Consider the following 23,757-nt stretch of genomic DNA (forward strand, 5'->3'; position numbering starts at 1 on the left):
CTATGTTGAAGGATCTACTTCTAGTGAACCCATGGAGGACACTCACATGAATCTAATGGATATAAAGGGTGAGCATCAAACATTTCTGAGCCAAGAAGACCAAAATCAGCATGACTATAATAAGTTTCAGACTAAAACTGGTGAGTCTTTTGATTTTAAATAGGGTTATGATACTGTTGTGTATGAAGTACACAAACAATATAAGCTGAGAACTAGGACCATTGATATTTCTGAACCTAACAAAACAAAGGATGGAAAACAACCCAACAAGACTAGAGGCAAGGCTTCCATAACAGAACCAGCTGATACGAATGTTTCAAACCCGCATCAAGTGATTGTAGAAGACATAACAGACATGTAGCCTCCCAAAGATCAGCCTCTGCCACCTTCTGCCTCGAAAGAAAACTCGAACAGTGTTCCAAAAGACCCTCCTGACAATGTAAAACCGCAAGCAATCATCGCTGATAGGCAAGAGCAAATCGCAGATAACTCAAATAAGAAAGGAAAAAATGCCATTATCAACACCCAGACTCCATTGGAAAAGCCATTTAATTTAGAGACAGAAATTGGAAAACTTAAAATATCCATCCCCCTCTCAGAACTGGCCAAACATGATGTGTATAGGCAACAGATTCAAAGATCACTTCAAATGCCAGAGGTTAAGGACAATGTAAATGTTTTAGATGACACCCCAGAACTGCTGTTTGGCCCAGAAGTTAATGGAAAATCGACACATGGACCTATTCCACGCTTTTATGTCAGTGTGCATATACATGACAAAATATTGCACAACGCTATGTTTGATTCAGGGGCATCGCACAATCTTATGCCCGAAGCAGTAATGGAAAAACTGAACCTGGATATCACAAGACCTTACAAAGAATTGTATTCATTTGACTCAAGTCAAGTCAAATGTTTAGGCCTCATCAAAGACTTGTGTGTCTCCTTAGTTCAATATCCAAACAAGACCATCCTCATGGATGTGGTGGTGGCCGACATCCCACCAAAGTATGGTATGCTCCTATCAAGATCATGGGGAGCAAAGCTCCAAGGATCCCTTCAACTAGACCTCTCATATGCTACTATTTCGGTCTTTGGGCAACCAAAGAGACTGTACAGAGAAACGCTCATGAAATATGTGTGAGTAGTGAGAGCAAGCCGGAAAATTTTCCCATTTACTCAATCCATTCTGACATGGATTCCTTTATTCTGTTTAATGATGATACAAATTCTCCAATTGGTGGCGAGCCTGTGCCTCTAGAACAACAAGCACACATCAATGAAGAATCGATTGCACACACTGATGAAACTGTCACAACAATTAATGCAATCAGCAGGCTAGAAGAACCTCCCCAAACAGAAATTTCAAATCTGCCCAATCCTAAGATGGCTGAAACTCTTAGCACTAACCACAAGTAAGAAATCACATGGTATTTAGAGTTTGATGGCTCTGTTAACAAGTTAGGAGCAGGGGCAGGTGTTTGGATTCACAATACATATAACAACCATGCAGAAGGCCATGCCTACAGACTGAATTTCAAATGCACAAATAACATGGCAGAGTATGAGGCTCTACTTTTAGGCCTTAAACTACTCAAAGTTCTAGGAGCTGCTAGAGTGTCCATTTTAGGTGACTCTGATTTAATCATACAACAGATGAAAGGTAATTTTGTTACCAATGACAATAGAATGAGAGCCTATAGGACTGCTGCCACTAATATACTCAATGCATTTACTGAAGTCAAGCTTGACAAGATTTCAAGAAATCATAACATTCATGCACACAGTCTAGCCACCTTTGCTAGTACATGTAAGCTTCCGTTCGACCCAAACCATCACTTCACAGCTGAAATAAAACATAGGCCCGTTATCCCAAATAACGTTAAAGATTGGCAAGTGTTTGAAAACGACGCCCAGATCAACAATTTCCTCACCCTTGAGCATGAATTTTCAAATATTAACATTGACATGGATGCTATGAACGACTGCCAATAGCAACCAACTGAAAATCAGCAGGAAAATCGGCAGGCTGTGACAGCTGCAACAGCCAAACAAATCCTGAACCCGACTGTTTTTGACAAAACAAACATAGAACAGCTGAAACAAATGCGTTTGGAAGAAACACCCAAAGCAGAGGCCGAGATCATTGACTTAAAGGATAATTTTCTGCCTGCTGGCCTAACCACATTAGAAGACATGTTTGACGCCAATGACGTACCCAGAAAGCCAAAATTACAACCACTGAACGCTGATATAGAAGAACACAACATTGGGACAACAGAGAGTCCCAAATGATCAAATTGTCCAAAAATATACCACCTGATCAAAAGCCCAAGTATATTGATTTGTTCAAAGAATTCCAAGATGTATTTGCTTGGAGTTATGAGGATTTGAAATCCTATGACACCTCGGTAATCCAGCTCACAATTCCCTTAAAACCAAATCAGAAACCCTTCAAACAGAAACTTAGAAGAATTAACCCTATGCTTCTTCCCCTGATTGAGAAGGAAGTAAAGAGGATGTTTGATGCAGGCATAATAGCACTTATCAGATTTTCTGAATGGGTGTCCAACCTTGTTCCCACAAGAAAAACGACAGGTGAGATTAGACTTTGCGTAGATCTGAGAAATTTAAATCAAGTCTCCCTAAAGGACCACTATCCTTTGCCCAAAATGGACCACATCCTACAAAGGGTAGTTGGGTCATCTAGAATCTCTTTGCTAGATGGATTTTCAGGGTTCAATAAAATACTTGTCCACCCGGATGACCAAGATAAGACAGCCTTTACCACACCGTGGGGAACATTTAAGTATGTAAAGATGTCATTCGGACTTAAAAACGCTGGTGCCACCTTTCAAAGGGCAATGGATATTGCATTTGCCAAAGAAATACATGACTTCCTAGTTGTTTACCTTGATGACTTGACCCCATTTTCCAAATTTGATGAAGAGCACCTCAAGCACCTTAGGAAAATATTCATGACATGTAGGAAATATGGTATTTCCTTGAATCCCAAGAAGTCTCTGTTTGGCCTCGAAGAAGGCAAATTACTTGGCCACATCATATCAAAAGATGGGATCAGAATTGATCCCGAAAGAATTCAAGCCATCCTCCAAATCCCATATCCAAGAAACATAAAAGAGCTACAAGCATTCCTTGGGAAAATCAACTTCTTAAGAAGATTTATTCCAAATATGGCTGAGCTAATAAGACTGTTAAGCAACATGTTAAAAAAGGATGCCAAGGTAAAATGGTCTCTTGAAACCAAGCAAGCATTTGAGAGTATCAAAACGGCCTTAACTCAAACCCCTGTCCTCACCAGCCCACAGTTTGACAAAGATTTTATCATATTTTCGTTTGCATCTGATCACACAATAGCCGCTGTCCTTTTGCAAAAGGATGAACAGGAAGCTTAAAAACCAATCGCTTTTTTCAGCCGAGCTTTAAGAGACGCCCCTTTGAAGTACCCAATCATGGAAAAACAGGCCTACGCACTTGTTAAAGCCATCAAGGATTTTAGAATGTACATACTATATTCGCATGTGATTGCCTATGTCCCACACACTGTTGTAAAAGACATATTGACCCAAGAGGGATTAGAAGGCAAAAGAGGCAAGTGGATAGCAAACGTCCTTGAATATGACATAGAAATAAAACCAATCAAGCTGATAGAGGGACAAGGTTTAGCCAAACTGATGTCCGAAACAAACTTTCAAGCCTTAGACATTAACCAACTGGAAATGAACCGGAGCTGGCGACTCCACAGATCAGTGAAATCTTTTTGCAATCCCCATGGTACGTTGATATATGCTTTGCATTGTTAAACCCGTGTGCTCCCCCAGGATTGTCCAGGACCAAGAAAAGATTTTTAAAAATGAAGGCTTTGAAATTTTGTGTTATAGATGGTGCATTATATTGGAAAAATCATGAAGGTATATTGCTTAATTGTTTAACCATGAATGAAACTAACAGTGTCATGAAAGAATTCCATGCAGGTGACTATGGAGGACATCTATACTGGAAGTCCACGGCTGATAAAATTTTAAGGGCTGGTTTCTATTGGCCCTTTCTTTTTGCAGATGTAAAGAAGTTTGCCATGTCCTGTCACAAATGCCAAATTTTTGAGGGCAAGAGAAAGCTGTTACCCCTGCCCTTGAAACCCATCTCAACAGAAAAACCCTTTCAACAATGGGGTCTTGACTTCATTGGTGAAATCCATCCCTCTTCCTCAGGCCAGCACAAGTGGATCCTAACAGCCACCGACTATTTCACTAAGTGGGTTGAAGCCATTCCTTGTAGGCAGGCCAATGACACCATCATTATCCAATTCCTTGAGTGCAATATCCTTTCTAGATTTGGCTCCCTGAGAAAGTCATCACTGACAATGCCGCTGCCTTTAAGTCCAAAAAGATGATCAATTTCTGCCATAAATTCCATATTACCTTGGGCCATTCTACAGCTTATTACCCTCAAGGTAATGGCTTAGCCGAATCATCTAACAAAAGCCTTATCAACATCATAAAGAAAGTGCTGGAAGAAAACAAGAAGAACTGGCACAAAAAGCTGGTAAATGCCCTATGGGCAGATAGACTCTCCACAAAGAAATCCATTGGGATGAGCCCTTATGAGCTAGTGTATGGCATGGAGGCCAGATTTCCTTCATCCCCGGGCATCCCTACTATCAGGTTGTTACAAGAAATTCAGGCTGAGCCAAATGACATTCAAAGAAGAATCAATCATACAATTCATCTTCAGCAAACCAGAGAGCAAGTCTATGACAGAGTTCAAATTCTCCAAGAAAAAACTCAAAAAGATGTTTGATAAGAGAACTAAGGCTGAGGATTTCAATATTGGTGACAAAGTTCTAAGGTGGGACTCTAGAAGAGAAGACAAGGGCAAACATGCAAAGTTTGATTTTTTATGGAAGGGACCGTTCGTTATTTCTGCTGTTTAGGGAAATAACACATATTTTCTCAACTTGGTAGAGGGCAACAATGCTAAAGAAGGCCCTGTTAATGGCCGTATGCTGAAACATTACCATGATCCCTTTTAAAGGGATACAATCCAGCTCTGTATATATTTTTTTTGTACAGTCTTATTTGTACATATTAGCACTTTATTTTCTTCTTTTCTACAGTTCGATTGTTAGATAAGCAGCAGTAAATGTTATGAAGACACAGCCAAAGCAAATATTCCAGCTGTAAAGGTTCTACCTCTGCACCAATTTCAGCAAAACAACAAGAGTAATGCTGTCTCATCACAGGCACTTCATGGTAAAAGAAAGCTGTTTGCAGCTTGCATTCCCCAGGCAAGAAAATATTGATAGGAAAGAAGCAATTTTTCAGAAACTGCTTTTTAGACCAGAGCTAGAGGAAATACATCAGTTTTGGTCCATGTTTTGCAAAGGCACAAGGTTTAGACAATATTGTCCATAAGGTCAAGCACGCAGAAGAAAGCAGGCGATGCTGCATAGTTCACAGTAGTTCAGTTGTTGAGAAAGCTGTTCATATTTCAAAGTTTTACACTTTTAGCAGTCAGTACAGAGAAGTTTTTTAGTCCACAGCGACCGTAGAAGATCAAGGCAGTCTGACCTGATGTTCTTGGCTTCCCACAAGGAAAAGCCATCCCCAAGTGGAGCCACTGTTAGCCTCCTGTTGCAACAGGTGTTCATTTTTCATGATTGACATTTTTACATGCTAAATATGTCATACTTTGCAAGCTACAGTGTTCCATATTTCCAGAAGAGACCAAGGAAGATGCCATGAAAGTGTGCTAGTCCAAATGCCACTTCTGTATTCAAATTTTGATGAGTTGTTTCATTTTTGAAGAAGTTTTTCAGTTAAGGAAGGCCAAACAGTTCAATCTTGGCCTCCCTAGGTTTCAATTTCCTATTTTAGAATATAGAGAATGATATCTGTCCAAACAGTTTAATCTTGGCAGATTTGTAGATAGGTAGAGAATCAAAAGAGCCCAACTGCTTAATCTGGGCCCTTGGCAGAAATAAGTGTAGATTTTAGATAGGAAGACAGGAAAAAGAAAAATGGTAAAGCTGGGTCTGCAAGTCTAAGTGCACCCACCAAAAAGAAGAAAAAATGCTAGGAAAGTAGGCTGGGTAGGTAGCTGTGATGGTTGCAGAATGATGATTTATGATCAATTTTGTGTTTCAAAGTGTTATACAATTGCAGATCACTGTCATGATGCAGTTTCATCTGGAGGAGCTCAAGCTGGACAAAACTAATTCCCCCTTCTTCTTATTCCCCAAATCACTTACTAATTTCCCCAAGAGGTCAAGATCTGCTTGATTCCTCTTAGTTTCATCACGTTCCATAACATTTGCCTTGATGAAGATCTGCTTCACTCAAGGATCTCCATTCTTCCTCTGTAAGTTCTATTCCCCCAAAAAATAGCCTAAGGTTCCTAACCTTAGCGCTTTTTCATCATTTTCACATTAACTACTGACTCTATTATCTAGCTCCCTAACTGTTTTCCCCTTCCCCTACCAAAAACTATATAAAAAATTCCCCTATGTACATACTCCCTATTCCCTAGCATTATAGCCATATTCACTAAGTCTGGGGAAAAGCAGTCCATCCAAGGCTGTTTTTTTTAGCCCATCTACATCCTGGAATTAGCCTGACATCTGGTCAAACTAATAGCCATTTCATTTTTTAACCATTAACCCTGAAAAACCCTTTTTTATGCCTTCACCTTAAAAGTTTTGCCTCAAAATATCTACCCCGGCGGCAAAACCCACAAAAACCCACCTCCCTAATGTTTTAACCCCCCTCGCCATACAAAAAATTAAACAAACGCGCCACGGGCCCCGTCCGTTAACCCGCCGCCAACTCCGTCTCCCGTCAGCCCTCCGATCCACCCCTCCAGATCCAACGGCTCTCGACGATTTCGGAGGCCCCCCTCTGCCCGACCTTTAGCGCCCGATAGCCTGGCGGTTTTTTCGCCGTACAGGGGGACGCGCGTCCTCCTGTGATTGCATCGAGGCCACTCTGACGGATACCGCTCCCGTACAGAAAGTGGTCCGATGAAACCGCAAACCGCTTCTGTCCCTCCTTCTCCGACGTCAGCGCCAAGTCACCGCCACGTCGCCTTCCCGCATCCGCCTCCTGCCGAGTCACCCTTGCCATGTCACCTGCACGCATGTCCCTACACATCATCCACCGTACATGCTGACGTCATCATGCTGACGTCACCCGCTCATGTCATCCGCCATACCGGTCCCACCTGCTGACGTCATGCTGATGTCATCAACAATTTTTGGCGCGAAGGGCGAAATCGCGACTCTGGAGCCCCGGAATCAGTTTCTGAGGCATTTTTTGTGCAAATCGCGCATCGCTGGATAAAATGGTCCAAAATGGAAAGCCCCTCATCACGCAGCCCCCAGCAAGCCCGAAAGGCGCCGAATGACCCGATTTTCTTCACAAAGCATGCAGAAAGGAGCAGAAGACAGTTCTAAAGGAAACAGAGGGCCGAGCAGTGGCCATTAATTTTTGATTTGACCCACAGCGAAGGAGAGAAGCAACCCAATTTACTTGTGAAAGAGTATCAGAGGAGAGATGAAGCAGCAAAGTGTACCAGTTAAATTGTTTAATGGAAATATTCAGTTCCGAAAGCAGGTTAACATTGAATGGCCGCCCACAAAGTCAAGTCAGGCGGTGAAGGCCCATCCAGGCTCTCAAATCACAGTTAAATCATTTAAAGCCACCGAACTACATTGGAACAAAAGCCCATGCACAGTTATTACAGAACCATTGCACCAAGCCACCGAGGACATCACATTTACTCAGTTTTGATACGGCAGCCCTCAGCGCAGCTCAAGATATTTTATTGCATTTATTTCTGGATAGGATTAGGTTAAAGTAATCATCTTTCTTTCAAACCTGTTTAGGTCAAAACTGTAAATAAACAATTTTGGAGAGTTTTCCTTATATATACCGCCCTCTGCATTGTTTTAAGGGTTGGTCGATTGGTATTTTTCACTAGAGACTCGCACTGTATACCTGAGACACTTTTCTTTAATCAAAGATTGCTGAAGGCTTGGAGAATGACTGTCTGATGTGTTGTTAATGGTTTCTGGAGACTGAATGATGGAATTCCTGTGCTGCAACCTGGAACAATAAGTGCATCTTACCTCTGTTTTTATTGTTTACCACTATCTGGATAGCAGAAAGAAAGACTAGCTTAGAATTTGTTTACAACACTCTATGCTCAATTTCTGTTGTTCCTTTATATTTTCATCTAAATGAATTGGTAATGAATATGAATTCCTTCTGGCTCATATTTACCCTAATTCACCTGTGTTTGCCAATTATTTAGGGATTCTTTACTGCCCCTAGGTAGAGCTCTGTTACTTCCCTCTGTTAAGCAGAACGAGAGATTCTTAATTGCCTCTCATTCCTTAGCATTCATTCCATCCTTTAAACCTGAAACATTGTTTCATGTGCAGCTGCCTTGCTCCATATCTCTCTCTTGTGACCAAGAAACGCACCACCAGTCCCCCTCTTCGACTCCATGCCCAATGGTTTGAAATTTATCAGACTATACTTTGCCTCTCTGCTTGAAAACATCAAACTTCCCACCAAAATCAATACAAAAACCCCTGAATTCAATAGCTAGCCCAAAATCCTTTCAAACAAAGCTAAATCAGAAAGAGAGAGCCCTCTATGATTGCAGGTGGGCTAGAACCTGCAATCCAAAGTTGGTATGTGGCTACCTCGGCCGTATCCCATTTACAACCTGAGGGACAACCTGAGTGATAACATAATGTGCTTATGGAGATTACCTCCAAACAATTTCGTAGTTAAAACAAAAATGATTATGTATGTGTCTTAGCTTTGCTCCTTGACTATTGTGTCTAGATAGGTGGATGTGGAAAACGAACCTTTTTAGCAATGGAGTACACCTTCTGGCCTCCCTTTCTCTCCTCCGTAGTTCAGAGGCTTGAGCAAGGTTTTGCCAGATCCCAATATGTAGCACGAAATAATTAGGGTTTTGCCACAAATTCAGTGGTCGAGGTCAATAATGCAACTTCCAATGGGTATAATTCCAAGTAATTGACTATACGTTCACCTTTACATGGTTTATTTTCTTAAACGATGAAATGGGATGGGGAATGAAATGAATGGATTTGGCAGATGGGAAATGAAATACACAGATGGAGAGAGTGGAATGAAATGAATGGAGGGGAGAGTGGGTTGTTTTATAAATTTTTGTTAATTCTATTTTAAATTTTATTACTTGTATCAATTGGACACTTGGTATTGAAACTGAAAAACGATTTGTAAACTTTTGATATTGTATGTTGGATGATGTATAAGACAAAGAATAGTTCCACGAGAGAAAATCTTAACCATTCATTTAATTAAAAATCAAAATTATCCAACCCCAATTCCAATATAGACCACGCCTATCAGCGTAATTATGTTACACGAACTTGGTGAACTTGTTTCACCAAGTTCATATATAGCCAAAATTCATATATATAAACGAAATCAAGACTGGAATATATGACACTTTTTTCCCAATGTCTTAGATCACTTGTGAAACCACATGAGACTGCCCCTAATGTTTAAATATAAAATCCCTAGTCATCCCACCCTTCATCAAACATGCTAATTAAATACATACTTATGTCTTTTGAGTACATAATCATGCAATTGTTTTAATCAATACACATTATTGACAATTTAGTTTTAATGCCTTTTTATTAAATAAATTTATTATACAAGCAAAACAAAAGATTCCTTATAATTAGACTGTAGGTTTATTGTTTAAATAGGAGAACGTATAATTTGGAAAATTAATTTCCATAAAGGGGGAAACAAACATAGATCCATCTTAAATACGGATCTAATATAAGCTGAGAGAGATTTTTTTTATGAGTCGACATTATTTCAATGTTTTGTATAGTTATTTAAATTTTTTATTTTGACAAATATGAACAAAATTTCAATTTTGATGACTGATAGATATCCTTACACATCATACTGGGTTGTAGAACAAGCCTCTTGCCTCAATAAAAACTTTTTGGTCCAAAATGTATATACATAATTTGTCATAAATTATTGTCATCACAATTTTATTTTTAGTTTCTTAATATCACTTAAATTTACTCTATAAAGCACTTAGGTTTACTATATAAATGGGAGAATGTATAATTTGGAAAATTGAGTTTCATAAATTGGAAAATAAAAACACTTTCCTCCAAAAATGTATTTATAGGATTTGCCATCTATTATTGTTGACTGTATAGCAACATGATGGTTGGTTGCTTAATATCAATCAAAGGATTAAATTGATGTTGGACATTAACAATGTAACTATGTTTTCTTGAGTAAAAGTTTTTCTAATTATTATTTTTTTGTTTGTATTTAAATAAGTTAATAATTTTATTTGAATATAAAGGAATAAGTAGAATAATATATAAATTGGAGTAGTAATTATTTTTTAAATGTAAATTTATTATCATTAGTTTATTCCATAATTTAAAATTGTTTATGTATATAATTTTGACGATAAAATAATATTGTAGATAATTTTATGATTTTGGAAATTATTTTTTACTTTTTTATTTATTTATGTCATCATAATTGGTTCAAAGTTATTGTTGATCATTATTTGTGTGTAGGAATAGTTGTGAAGTTTTTGTGTAGGAATAGTTGTGAAGTTTGTTGGGAATGTGGTATTCATTGGATTATTATTTACAAGCTATATATTGAGTTGGGTGTAAGATTGGGTGGAAGAGTCTAAGAGGGGTGGAAGCCCTTGTGTGTCCCAAAGTGCTTATGAAAATATTTGTTTTGGGCAATTTTTAGCACAGAGTTTTTACTTTTTGTAATATGATGATTTTGACCATGGTTTTATAGTTTTGGTCAAGAAATTGTGGTTGTATTCTAATCCATGGCAAATGGATCCACGAGTTTTCCTAATTTAAGCTCCTAAGATAAATTGTTTATGTTAATGTGTATATTTGTCGCCACATCTTTTTATTTTATTTTATTACGAATATATTTACAACAATTAATTTTATAAGTTAAATATACAAATTTTAAATTTTAAATAATAATAATTCTTATTGTAAACTTTGTATTAATTTGCTAATTTACTTAACTTTGTATTAATTTGCTAATTTACTTCACTATGTTTGGATGTGGTGTGGAGGTAATTCATTTATTACTAAATGATATGAGATGTGATATTTGTAGATTTGTGTATAAAATAGAGTGAAATAATGGTGTTTACTACCAAATGTTATGCTTAAAAAGTGAGTTTCAGATAATGACATCTTCAAATTATCTAAATTGTTTAATCTAAATATTAACCCGAATTTGGTATTTAATTATGTAATTTTTTTTGAAAACATGTTATTCTAATCATAAGGATTATAATAGTGATCAAATTTATATTAAAAAACTCCCTTAATATGGGATCCATCAAATATGCTCTCCACAAGGGCTCTCTAAAAGGTCTTACTCTAGCCAACAAGATCACCTCTCCCACCAACAGTTTGTTGATGACACTCTTTTCATGAATCACCCATCGATTAACAAATCCAAGGAGGCCAAAGCTATCCCATATATGTTTTTTGCTACCTCTAGTACCTCTGTCAACATGGACAAATCCCAAATCTTTTTCTTCAACACTCCACTCATCACCCAAAAGAATATCAAGCACATCTCGGGATTCCCCTCAACCTCTCTTCCTTCCAAATGCTCGGTGGCCCCACTCACTGAATCAACAATCAAGCACTCCTCTTGGAGAGACCTTCTCGGCAAGCTCAATAGCAAACTCAGTTGTTGGACTTTCCAATCCTTGAACATTGCAAGCTGCCTGTTTCTCCTTAAGTTTGTCCTTCAAGCTATGCCTATCTAGCTTTTCTCAGTCTTGACAACCCCCAAATGGGTCCTCAAAAGCATTAGAAATCTCCAACGAAATTTCTTCTGGGGAGGAGCCAACCTAAAGCACAAATGGTCTCCAGTCAAATGGGAAACACTCTACCTCTCAAGACAAGTGGAGGATTGGGTCAGTGTGACCCGGAAGCATTCAACAAAGTGTTTGGTGCAAAAATCTATTGGCGTAGATGAAACACAAGACATAGCTATGGGGTCTCTTATGGCACACCAAATATTCCAAGGACACAACTAGACAAAATCTCATCCATCAATGATCTCTCTTATGGAATCTTGCTAATATCAATAGAGCGTTGGTCCAGAAACAAAGATTTTGGGAAATCCGTGATGGTCAATCATCAATATTTTAAACTAATTCCTGACAACAACTTCCTAGCTTGAGAAACGTCCTCTCAACTCCCTTAAGCCAAGCTCACGCTCAAAACACTAGACGATTCCTAGTTCACCACTACTAGACAACCCATGGAGGAACGAAAATCTAGAATTGGCATCATGCCATACTACATAAGGAGGAAGACACAAAAAGCAACAAAAACATCCTTCAAAAAGCCCTACATAATCGATCAAAAAGGCAGAAAGCAGGTCCAAACATTATGAGATGGGCCTATTCCAACCTTGGAATATTTTCATTCAAGGAGGCATACCATCTACTCGTCTAGCCTGACAAAACTCATGATTTTGACCCTTTTTAGAGGGAGACATGGCTCATGAACACCTAGCCCAAGGTGAAAACCTTGACTTGGCTCCTTATCACACGTCGTATACTCACTTGGGACAACCTCTTGAAAAGAGGCTTCCACAGGCCATCGTGGTGCAACATGTGCAAAGTCCAACAAGAGATAATAGATCACCTATTCGACTCATGTACTTTTGAAAAAAACCTATGAAACCAACTTGCATCTGGTTTCCAATGATCCACTCAGGAGGAAGGCTGAATCACTTAACACATTAAGGTTTGGGCCAAGAACCCCTTTCAAAGCCCCATCCTCAATCGTCTTTAAACCATTGCCCTCAGCCTCTTGTCCTGGGAGATTTGGAAAGAAAGAAATCAAAGAATCTTCAACAACAAGCACAAAACTCTAGAAAGCACATGACAACTCTTCCACAAACATATTAAGGAGACTTTGGCTTTGTTTAAATGGGACAACAAAGACCTCCAGGTTCCTCCATTAGAGGAGGAGATCCTTGCATGTTGGAACCCCAAAATTCCCATGCCTTAGGGTGCATGCACATCAAGTAGTACCAAATATCCACTCTTGAAGTCTGGCAGCCTCCACCAAAAGATCACTTCAAACTCAATTTTGATGGTGCCTGTAAAGGAAATTCGAGAGACTCTGGCATAGGAGGGGTATTTCACAACCATAAAGGGGAGATCCTAAAACTCTACAGGGGATACATTAGTAAATAAAGTAACAACACTACCGAATTGGAAGCCCTGGTCCATGGTTTGCATATAGCTAAGAGCAACCACTTCTTCCAAGGTCATCATTCAAGCAACTCACAGGTTCCTCAATGGAAAAGCCTCCCTCTTAATGCTCCATAAGCTAGAGACTGGATCATAACATGCAACAATTAGCCTCTCTCCTTTCCAACAAGAAGCCATTTCCTTTCACCACACTAAGTGAAAGGCTAATTCCTTGACAAACTTTCTAGCAAGCAAAGGAGTAGATGATCAAGAACTATGTGAGGGTTGGCCTTTGTACTCTCCTTCCATAGCTTCTTGATCCTCACAATGCTAGTGTATTGTTGATAAGGACTGGCAACACTCGGATCCAGGTGCTCTCTTGCCAACTACTCTCCATAACTCTATTTAATGCTGACATGACTACCACCAAAAATGGCAACCATGCGACATTGTATCACTTGATTATAATAATGTGAGAAACTCTTGTGTTCAGAATATTAGTCCTGCCCTCCTCATCCACACCCTCTTGCTGTTAATCCTCCTGTCTAGCCTCACATGAAACTTAATGCATGCAACCATGTTAACACCACTCCTTGGCCACCACATCCCTCATTCCTCCCTGTAGTGATTTGAAGCCTAGAGACGCCGATATTGTCCAACCCACATTGTTGTTTTCATTCCTCCATAGTAATTCATCCCTAGCAATTATGTATTCTAGCAAGCTGCCATGGTGAGGGAATGAGGCCGTGTCCGTCATGGCAGAAGGAGGAGAGGACGCCCTCTGAACTCTCCATGGCATGATGACCATATGGTTCTCTTTGATCCTGATATCCCTAAACATATCAGATGCAATGTGGCTATCCTGGAAGCGGTCGAGAAGCGAAGAATTAGTAATGAGCTCCATGTTGTTCGCAATTTACTGGCAAGGCATCTCTGAGACCTGGAGCTGACTCACACTCATGTTGAATGTCAAGGGGCCGAATCCAACGTCTATGTTAGCAACATAAGAACTGCGCTTTGCTGCCTCTTACAAAACATTGACATTAATTTTCCTCTTGACATGTCATCCTCCACTTATTCCAGCTCTTTGGACAAGTCTACAAGGAAACAAGATTTTCTCTCCTATTAATTTTTCTCTTCTTCTCCCTACATCATCTTAGCAGGAGATAGGAGAGACAAAGGTTAGGCCAGGAGAATTTTGTTGTAGGGGAAGGCAATTGTATGAGGCCTCCAATCACTGATGCTTAACCTATTGATATAAAACCCTCTCACCGCAACCACAACACATATGGATGTCTCATAGTGGAGGAAATGTCAAACATGGATCACCCAGGAAACAGGGGAGGCAATGAAGTTGACCTCACTCACACTCAATGATCATCTTCTGAGCCCAAAGGAAAGCGACCAACATAAATAGGTCATCCACCTTGCTCCACCCGCTCTTGTCTCTGTTTGCTCTCTAAAAATACAAACTCTTTTAGCACAAATGCAAACATTTTGGCACAAGACTTGCTGCAAATTGTTTGAGTTTTTTGTTTATGCATCTACCATGACTCGACATTATAATTTTATTTTTATTAATAGCCTATCTAGTTTACCCTATAGGGGCAGGTGGCAGGTTCAATCATCTGGACCCTGAATGATTCTTTGGATGTACTCTATGTATTTTTTTTTTTTGCCAATATAATGTTCTCTGCTTGCCTATATATATATATATATATATATATATATTCTATGAAATTTGACTAAGAAAGACTAGACCAAAATGGTAGAGAAACTCTTAATGAAATTTGACTAATAAAGACCAACCCAAAATGGCAGAGAAAATCTCATTGAAAATAAAGTTCCGTCACTATGAATTTCACAACATTTTACTTTTTATTTTTTATGAAGGTTCAAATATACATTGTTTCCATTTGCAACACACAATAGACACTCAAAGTAAAGTACAATTTCACAAGATTTTTATTGATGGAAGTTGGAATACACATTGTTTCCATTTGTAATGCATATTAGACGCTCAAAATTAGGCACATTCACTACTAAGTCTTCAAACTATAAATGACAAAATAAAGAACATAATTCACCTTTTAAAAATTCATAGTGACAAAGTCACTGATAATTTCTATTTGAGTTTGTTGTAAACTTTTTGTTACAAAGTCACTGCTACTACTATAGGGATGTTGTAGTTGCACATTCACATGGGTTCTATTTTTATTTATGTTTTCCAATTCATCTTTTTTTCCTCCTTGTCTATTTCACAAGATTTCCAATTTTTTTGGTTTCACTACTAGCTTGAGAGTTTGGTTGAATATTTTTTGTTTCTATGCCTAAAATGTGCATATTTACATCAATGCAAAAGGAAGGGTTGAAATTGATGATTTGCCTCGATCCATATGCATTAGACATCCTTCTCTCAGGGTTTTTGGTCGCCTTTTTCAAATTTTTAATGACTGATGAAGGGATTTCCCCTATACCCATTGTTTCTTGAACTTATGTAGATTGCAAATTCTAGGAATATCCCAGAATCTGATGATTGGGAGAGGAGTCAATTGTTTGACCTTTTTCCTGACCATCAAATTCCGAAATATTTCCATAATCTACAATCGACATAAGGATGCCCCTTGTTGTCTGGTATACCACTTCACCTACTGAACTATTAGCCCTATTAGCCCTTTTTCCCTTTTGGGACATTAAAATAATTCAATGGGATTGAGGCATTTATTCACACTCTTTATAACTATTAATAAAAACTCAACAACATGTCGGTGGTAAGTGTACTTTATATGCATTTGTTCCTATTTGTTGGACAATTATAAAAAGTCCATACCAAATTGGCTTCAATGTTTTCCTCGATTCCTGTAACCTATCTTCCCTTGCATACAACCACACCATGTTCTTAATTCAAAATTTATACTCTATTTGATGTCGATCATGCGTGGTTTTGTACTTTTGTTGGGATTCAATAATTTGCTCCTTTACATTTTGGTCGATCATCCTAATTCTCTCAATAAAATTATGTCCCTTGTTTATCGGTAAATCCTTTTCTGCTTGCTACTAATCAAATACAAAATAAAATTTAGTCTGAAAAAGATTTCCAAATTCCTATGCATGTCTCAAATGTTGCTAGAATAATGCGCTTTCTATAATATATGCTAAACTTCCATCCCAAGTACTAATCCATAAATTGTCATGGATATTCCATTGGACAGTTTGTCACATTAGATTTGATAACTTATACTTAAAAATAAAAAATCTACACTATAAGGGTTTATTTCTCTTTATGTTTTTGGATATGTAATTTATTGTCTATTGCATATGCATGCAAATTATAATTATATAGAAAATAAAGAACAATTAAATAAAAACTCACAAATCACAAATTGGCATAAGATGTATCCTAGATAAAACCTCATTGGAAGGTGAGGTTGCTCTGCTCACTTTTTCTAAATAGAAAATGGTTGCAGGTACAAAGAAGTAAGGCCTATGGCCCGTGGGCTACTACAATGCACAAATCATCTTTGTGTGATCTCTTCCTATCCCTCTTGGCTACGCTGCTCATCTATAAAAATAAATGCCTTAAAAAAGAATGGAATCCCTTTTCCTCCTAGCGACTTGGTTATAACACAACCCAATAGCCTACTAGTGGTTAGGTTTGACACCTTCAACTCTTAACTAGAGTTCTAATATGGACTCTTCTAGAGTTTTCTTCATCACGATCACGTGGCTTAGCCCCTTTTTCACGAATAATAGGGGATGATGCGACATCTTCTTGAATTAGCCAAAACAAGAAAGTCAACTTCTGAATGGCATAAATTTTGCATAAAGACCTTGATTGAGGCAATTCTAGTGTTGTTGGAAAGTTCTTTGTGTAAAATGGAAAAAAAAATGTGCTACACTAAAGCATCCAAGTTTTACCTTCAAAAAACATCGTTTGATCCTCAAAATGCTCCCAAAAGGGTTGAGATCTCAATTTGCCAAACTATGTCCTACTTGTAAAAATGGTCATGTGAATTGATTCCTCCATTTTTTCCATTTTGAAAGCATCGAGATGGATGAAAAACAATATAATGATCTAATTTGGATCAAGTACTATGATTTTTTGACTGTTTTCCACAACATATACACGAAAGTTCATCCATTCAAGGCCACTAGTTCGATCCTCTAATCACACAATGTGGGTATAGAGTCACTCGAAAATCAAGTGTCTCTATCAGACATGACAGAGTGATAGCCCAAAATGAACCTGCACATAGGTTCGCGATTTCTCAACTGCTTCTTACCTAGATATGGACTTCTTGCAAGGTATCAAAACTAGATGGTTTCTGTTTGAATTGGAGTTTGACGATGACTAGGTTCAATTTGAGTTCTATTTTTTTGATAAGATTTAGATGTGTCCACCATTATATATATAAATATATATAAACTTTAAAATGAAATATAACACTGAATATAGTAAGAAATCAACATTTATAAAAAATGTTTATTACAAAAATAATAATTAAATTACAAATTTGAGTTGTGATATGAAATTATGAATTTTAAACTATTCCCTGGACTTTTTTTCATTGGATTCGTCGAATTTGAAGTTGAATGCAACTTGTAAAATAGATCAAAAGATCAAAACACCCATGTCCTTATTTCACAACACCCATGTCCACTGCCCCAGTAAGTAACTGTCATTGGCTTGATTTACACGGCAAAAGTAGAATTCATGAAGTTGAATGCAACTTGTGAAATAGATCAAAACACCCATGTCCACTGCCACAGTAAGTAACTGTCATTTGCTTGATTTACACGGCAAAAGTTGAATTCATAAGATTGTCTGCGAACAGCACAATCAGAAATCGTACCAAGGGAACGGGGGCATTCCGAGAATCGAACTCGGGACCTCTCGCACCCAAAGCGAGAATCATACCACTAGACCAAATGCCCAGTTGATTTAAAATTTAAAACAACTATTATTTCAACAAATTACTATGAAGAAAACTAGACCAAAAGGCTGGATAGTAAAAAGAGTTAAAAGCAGCTGTTATTTTATCAGATAGATTCGAAGAAAACAAAAAGGAATTCGAAAGTAAGAACTTTCGGTTCAAGAACCCTTTTGTGGCTCCTTTAGCCAACTACGTGATGTCCGTCATAATTTTGATGTTACAAAAATATTAATGGCATTATTATTGTTATGTTATTAATTATAAAAATTAGTATTATTGTTATGTTATGTGAAAAATTTGAGATTTTTAGGGACAGCTTGAAAGTGTCAACCCTATGTTCTATAATGCTATTGAAACCTTATCCGCTGAATGTTTTCGGATTTGGGATTAAAATCGGATTTGGGATTAAAATTAAATTAGCAATGGTCTTTAAAAATGTAAAGGCACAAGATATGAGAAAATTATCTAGCTACTCCACCGAATGTATAGGCACAAGATATGAGAAAATTATCTAGCTACTCCACCGAATGTATATGCATAAGATTTGTCAAACTCTCTAATCTAAATATCATAAATGATTTATCTCAGTGGAACTAAATTACTTATGGATAAGAATATATAGTTAAATTTGTATATATGTAAATATATGGATTAAAATATTTTTGCTAATATATTTTAGAACATTGTTTAAAAAATTACATACAACAATGAATACAGGCATTAGTCAACTATGCATGGATATAATTTTTGTTGAAATATATATATATATATAAAAGTAACATTGTTTTATAATTTAAAAGTATAAATATTTATTTTATATTTTAATTCATTTGCATATTTTACATAAAATTTATCTTAAATAATGTAAGCGGAATTTCATATTTTATACAAAGTTAATAAAATCTAATAAATGTAAATATAAGAAAAAAGAAAGAAAATTATTTTAACGTCTATCAGGTTAAAGATAACCCATGGGAAAGATTGCTTTTTCATCTGCTTGATGTATTTGACCATTTTTCTGTGAAGCCTCACAATAAATGCTCTATAGATTATCCCAAGAGCTAGTTGCTAGCATATCTGCACATAACTTTCCCTGTTGTCCATGAAGGCCTCACATTCTAAAATGAAATGCTATTCTGTTTCCACTTTTCTGGAAGAACAAAAATTATATACTCTTTCCTCCCACACTTCTTTTGGTATTTTCCAGCGCCTTATTTCACAACGAAGTTAATGGAAATTAGTCCTTAACTGAGCAATAAGAATTTTGACTCTCCAATTCATAAAAATGCATATCAATTCATTTTAATTATGAATTTTGAAACATATAAATAAACATAAACATAAAAATAACATCTCAATTTCTTTTCTTTTCTTTTAAATGTTTTCATATATCTCATATTAAGTGGCTTGATTATTGTCCAATAAAATACAAATATGCCATACAAAATCTTAGAAAAATCCAACCTCTGGGTACTAATATACATCATTAGTGTGCTTTCTGTATAAATATTTCCACACCATGCTAATTTAGGTTCAATTTTGAAATAATCAATGCTTTCAAAGTGTTTAGCATTGAAAACTATGGAGCCAAATGAAACATAGCCTCACATGATAAGCAGACAAAGCATAGATACCTACTCACAAGTAAAACATAAATACTTACTCACAGGTAGTGTGATACTATAAACTTATTAGCCGTTTCTTATGTTAAATTGGTGTAGTTAAACATATTGAGAGGTTATGTAAATGTGTTATGTGATGAAAAATGGAGTTTAACGGGAGATATTTGTGAAAGATGGATCACATTAATAGGGATAGTGATTAGTAAGAGTCTATGGTGAAATAAATCATAAAAAAATATAAAAATAATATTGTTTTATTTTAATTTATATGATAAAATTTATATACATTTTTTTTAATTTTTTAATCACTTTTTTTAATTTTTAATCATTCTTAGATTTTTTAAGGATTATAAATAATTTATTATTTATAATAATATTATTAGCTGTTGACTTTTTAAACAGTAAAATATTATCTAACCGTTTTTCTATATAGCTGTTGATGGTCAACCTAGCTATTGGGAAAGCTGTTGGGAATGTCTGCTCTCCCTATTTAATGTGCAGCAATGATCTGACTCCTCAATTGGCCATGACGATGAACCACACTAGTTGGTTCGAAACGCGTCGACAAAAGTTTTCTACATGTGATTTACGCCAAAACTCTTCTTATAATTGTTATGGATCACAAAAACCTCAATTCTACAATTCATCTTAATTTTTTTAAATTATTTGTGAATATATTTATTTTATGTTTTAAAACAGAATTAATATATCGATTTTCAAAAGATAATTTTTTTTTTTTTTTTTTTTATTATTATTATTATTTACATCTAGAATAAAAAGTATAATTATTTTATATTTAAAATGTTAATTTAAAAAAATAAAAAATAAAATAAAATTGTAATAAAAAAATTGATAATATACTTTTGTCTCATTTAATAATATCATTTTTATTATATTATTAACTTTTATACATTTAAATTATTTATATATAAATCAATTTATTTATATTTCAATAATTTTTATATTTTTACATTAATAAGCATTTGAAAAAAACAAATGCAAGTTTTATTTTTACATTAATAACAATTTGAAAAAACCAAATACAAGTTTGTCTCTCGCCATTGAATTCTCTTTATTAATTTTATTTATATGTAATCTCGTAAAAGACCATACCTTGATATTGAACCCAACGTAACCATACACGTATGAAAGGCTTTCACCTCACAACATGAAGTGTTGAATTGTGTGATGTTAAAGAAATGCTAGAGGAGGAGGAGATCACATTAGAGGACATCACATTTAAGATGAGGTTATTTTAATTTTTAATTTTTTAGTTTTTATTATTATTTTATTTATATATGTTTTATTGAAGTAAATTTGTGTAATGTTAATGATATTTATATCTTTTTTTTTACAGAATCGGGTACTTATATATTATAAAAGCCAACAAAACAGAGTTCTAGTACATAAGGGAAATAGATCTGAGAGATGAGGATCAAAAGTGGGTTCGCAGACCCGAATTCCTCGTTGCTTCTCTTGGTTAAACAGAAAGCATGATAAAGACGACTGTATTGCCTAACAAAGGAGCCACCTATCCAGCAAAATTTACATTGCATAACTGTTATGGAAGTTTTTGAGTAGCGGATTCATCAGGGAGCGGGTCTTTCCTGAAGCTGGCTTTAGTTGAAGCCTCTGCCTGGTAGCTCTGAGTTAGGGAGCGGATGTGCTCGATGGCCTCCTCCAAGTGGCTGCATCTTTCCTTCAGCGTTTCTATTTCAGCTTTTCTTTTCTCCAACTTCTTGCGCTTCGAGTTCCTGTCTGCCTGATAGTCTTCCTTCAGCTCGTTGAATTGCTTAGTCAGGCGATTGATCATGAAGGTGTGAGTTTTGCACATGGTGCAGTCCTTATTGTTGAATATCTTGTCAAGGGGATTGCTGGCCTTGTCTTGAGCCGAAGTCTGACCCTGCTGGTCTGCCATCCGGGCTGCTTGAAGGTGGGGAATTTGTGAGAGGGAGGACGACGGAGCTGCACAGAGAGGGCCTGAGAGGACCTGAGAGACCTGAGGAGCTTTGCGGCCCCTGTCGATCCAACTGTTAGTGGAATTCAACACAAAAATTACTATATCAGAGTTTACCTCGGTCAGGGGACGCTGGGCACGCTTCCGATGGGTGCGATCCACTTCTGAAGAATGTCGACGCCTAAGAATTTCACACTGAAGGAGCCCAGGAACGATGGAGAGTGCATGATCACTTTGGTCCAAGCTTCTATTTATAGTTTGATGAGGAGCCCCCCTTGCTTGAGCCAAGTCTGTGAAGGTCTGCTCGTGAAGTGATTGGGATCTTCAGATGAGATCTTGCAGCACGCGGCATGGAAGACGAGGCGTTGTAACTGAGCGTCGATGCAGAGAGAGCCTGCAGAGTGGATCAGAGACTCAAGTGAAAGGATGGCTGGTGTAGCATGGGACGGGAAAGGGAACCTGTGCGGAGAAGTAAAGTACCGATTTGGGGTCTCGAGAGGATAAAGCAGGAGATGTGAGAGATCGGTTGGGAATCGGTCTCGGGCAGAGCGGGGTCTGTGATGATGGAGCATATCTAGCTTCAGGTTCGAAGTGCGCTCTCCTGAAGGGCTGAAATGATGACTGTCACTGGAGGAGAGGGAGAGCATTGCGCTGGGATCGATGGAAGGGGAGAAAGACGGCGGAGTGGGGGGGAAGGATGGGATACCGATGAGGTGATTGCTGCTTTGACAGATTCCATGGGCGCTGTACTTATTTGCTGACTGGTTAATTGATTTCTTATGGTATTGCCCTATCATATATTCTTTCATTCTCGCAAACCTGACCTTGCTGCCTGTTAACTACCTTGCTGGCTAAGGAGTCCGCCTCAGCGTTATTTTCTCTTAGGACGTGCCTAAATGTGATTTCTCCCAGGTTTCTGGTGTTATCAATGATTCTCTTCCTTATGTTGTTGAGGCCTGCTTTGTTGAAGTCTTTTTCTATGTTCATTGCTGAGATGATGATGGCCGAGTCCCCAATTATGATGGCGTTCCTTAGCCCCAATCTGGAGAGGAGTTCAGTACCTAGGAATAGGCTGTAGGCTTCAGCTATGTTATTCGAGGCCTTTCCAAGTCCCCATTCATAACTGCAGATGGGAGTCCCCTTATGATCTTTAATTATGCCTCCTGCTCCTGCTTCTCCGGGGTTGTTCTTTGAGGCTCCATCAAAGAAAAGGAGGGGGCGATTTTGGTTGACAATCCATTGGCTTACCTCTTCTTTAGTTCCCCTGAGTTTCCAGATGGAAGGCTTCTGATGTGCTTTGTTCTGGGGGGGAGGACTCTGAGAGTGGCTGATGTTGAATTTGCTGTACCAATCCCTTTCCTTTTGTGCCCAGCTCGTCTGGTCTGGAGGGGCTGTGAAGTTAGCACTGACAGCTTCAGAGATGTTAGCAATTGTTTTTGCTATGACATTGACTAGTTTAGGCGTTTTGTTGTTAAAGACGTAATTGTTCCTTGCTCGCCATAGATTCCAGCATAGGGTAGGAGGGATGCACTTCCACACTCTAATGAGATTATTCTTGCCTTTTCTAGAATAAGGGAAATTCTTCTTCCAGTTCTTCTGAAGATTGTGCATCTGGTCGGGGATTTCCCGAGTATCCAGGGGCCTTGTTAACTGATTCCAACAATTTTTAGCGAAGGGGCAGAGAAGAAAGGAGTGCTGGATAGACTCCTCCTCCGATCGACAGAAGCAGCAGATCGAAGGGCCTTGAATTCCTCTCTTACGCAGATTCTCAGCTGTGAGGATTTTCCCTTTTAAAAGGGTCCAGTTGAAGTGTTTTACTTTTGGGAGGCATTCTGACTTCCAGGCAGCTGTATGGAGGTTCCAATTTGGTGCAGGGTTTGAATTTTGCAAAGATTTATATCCTTCTTTTACTGAG

General features: G+C 37.6%; 1 non-coding gene across 1 annotated transcript; it reads right to left on the reverse strand.

Moving 5' to 3' along the window:
- Window positions 1–18,192: 18,192 nt before the first annotated feature.
- Window positions 18,193–18,264, reverse strand: TRNAP-UGG (transfer RNA proline (anticodon UGG)). The gene has a single exon. It is a non-coding gene; the product is annotated as a tRNA-Pro (tRNA).
- Window positions 18,265–23,757: the final 5,493 nt, after the last annotated feature.

Source organism: Pinus tabuliformis, chromosome 8 (genome assembly GCF_031772625.1).
Source record: "Pinus tabuliformis cultivar Carrire ecotype Pingquan chromosome 8, CPIR1, whole genome shotgun sequence".
Classification (NCBI taxonomy): Eukaryota; Viridiplantae; Streptophyta; class Pinopsida; order Pinales; family Pinaceae; genus Pinus; species Pinus tabuliformis.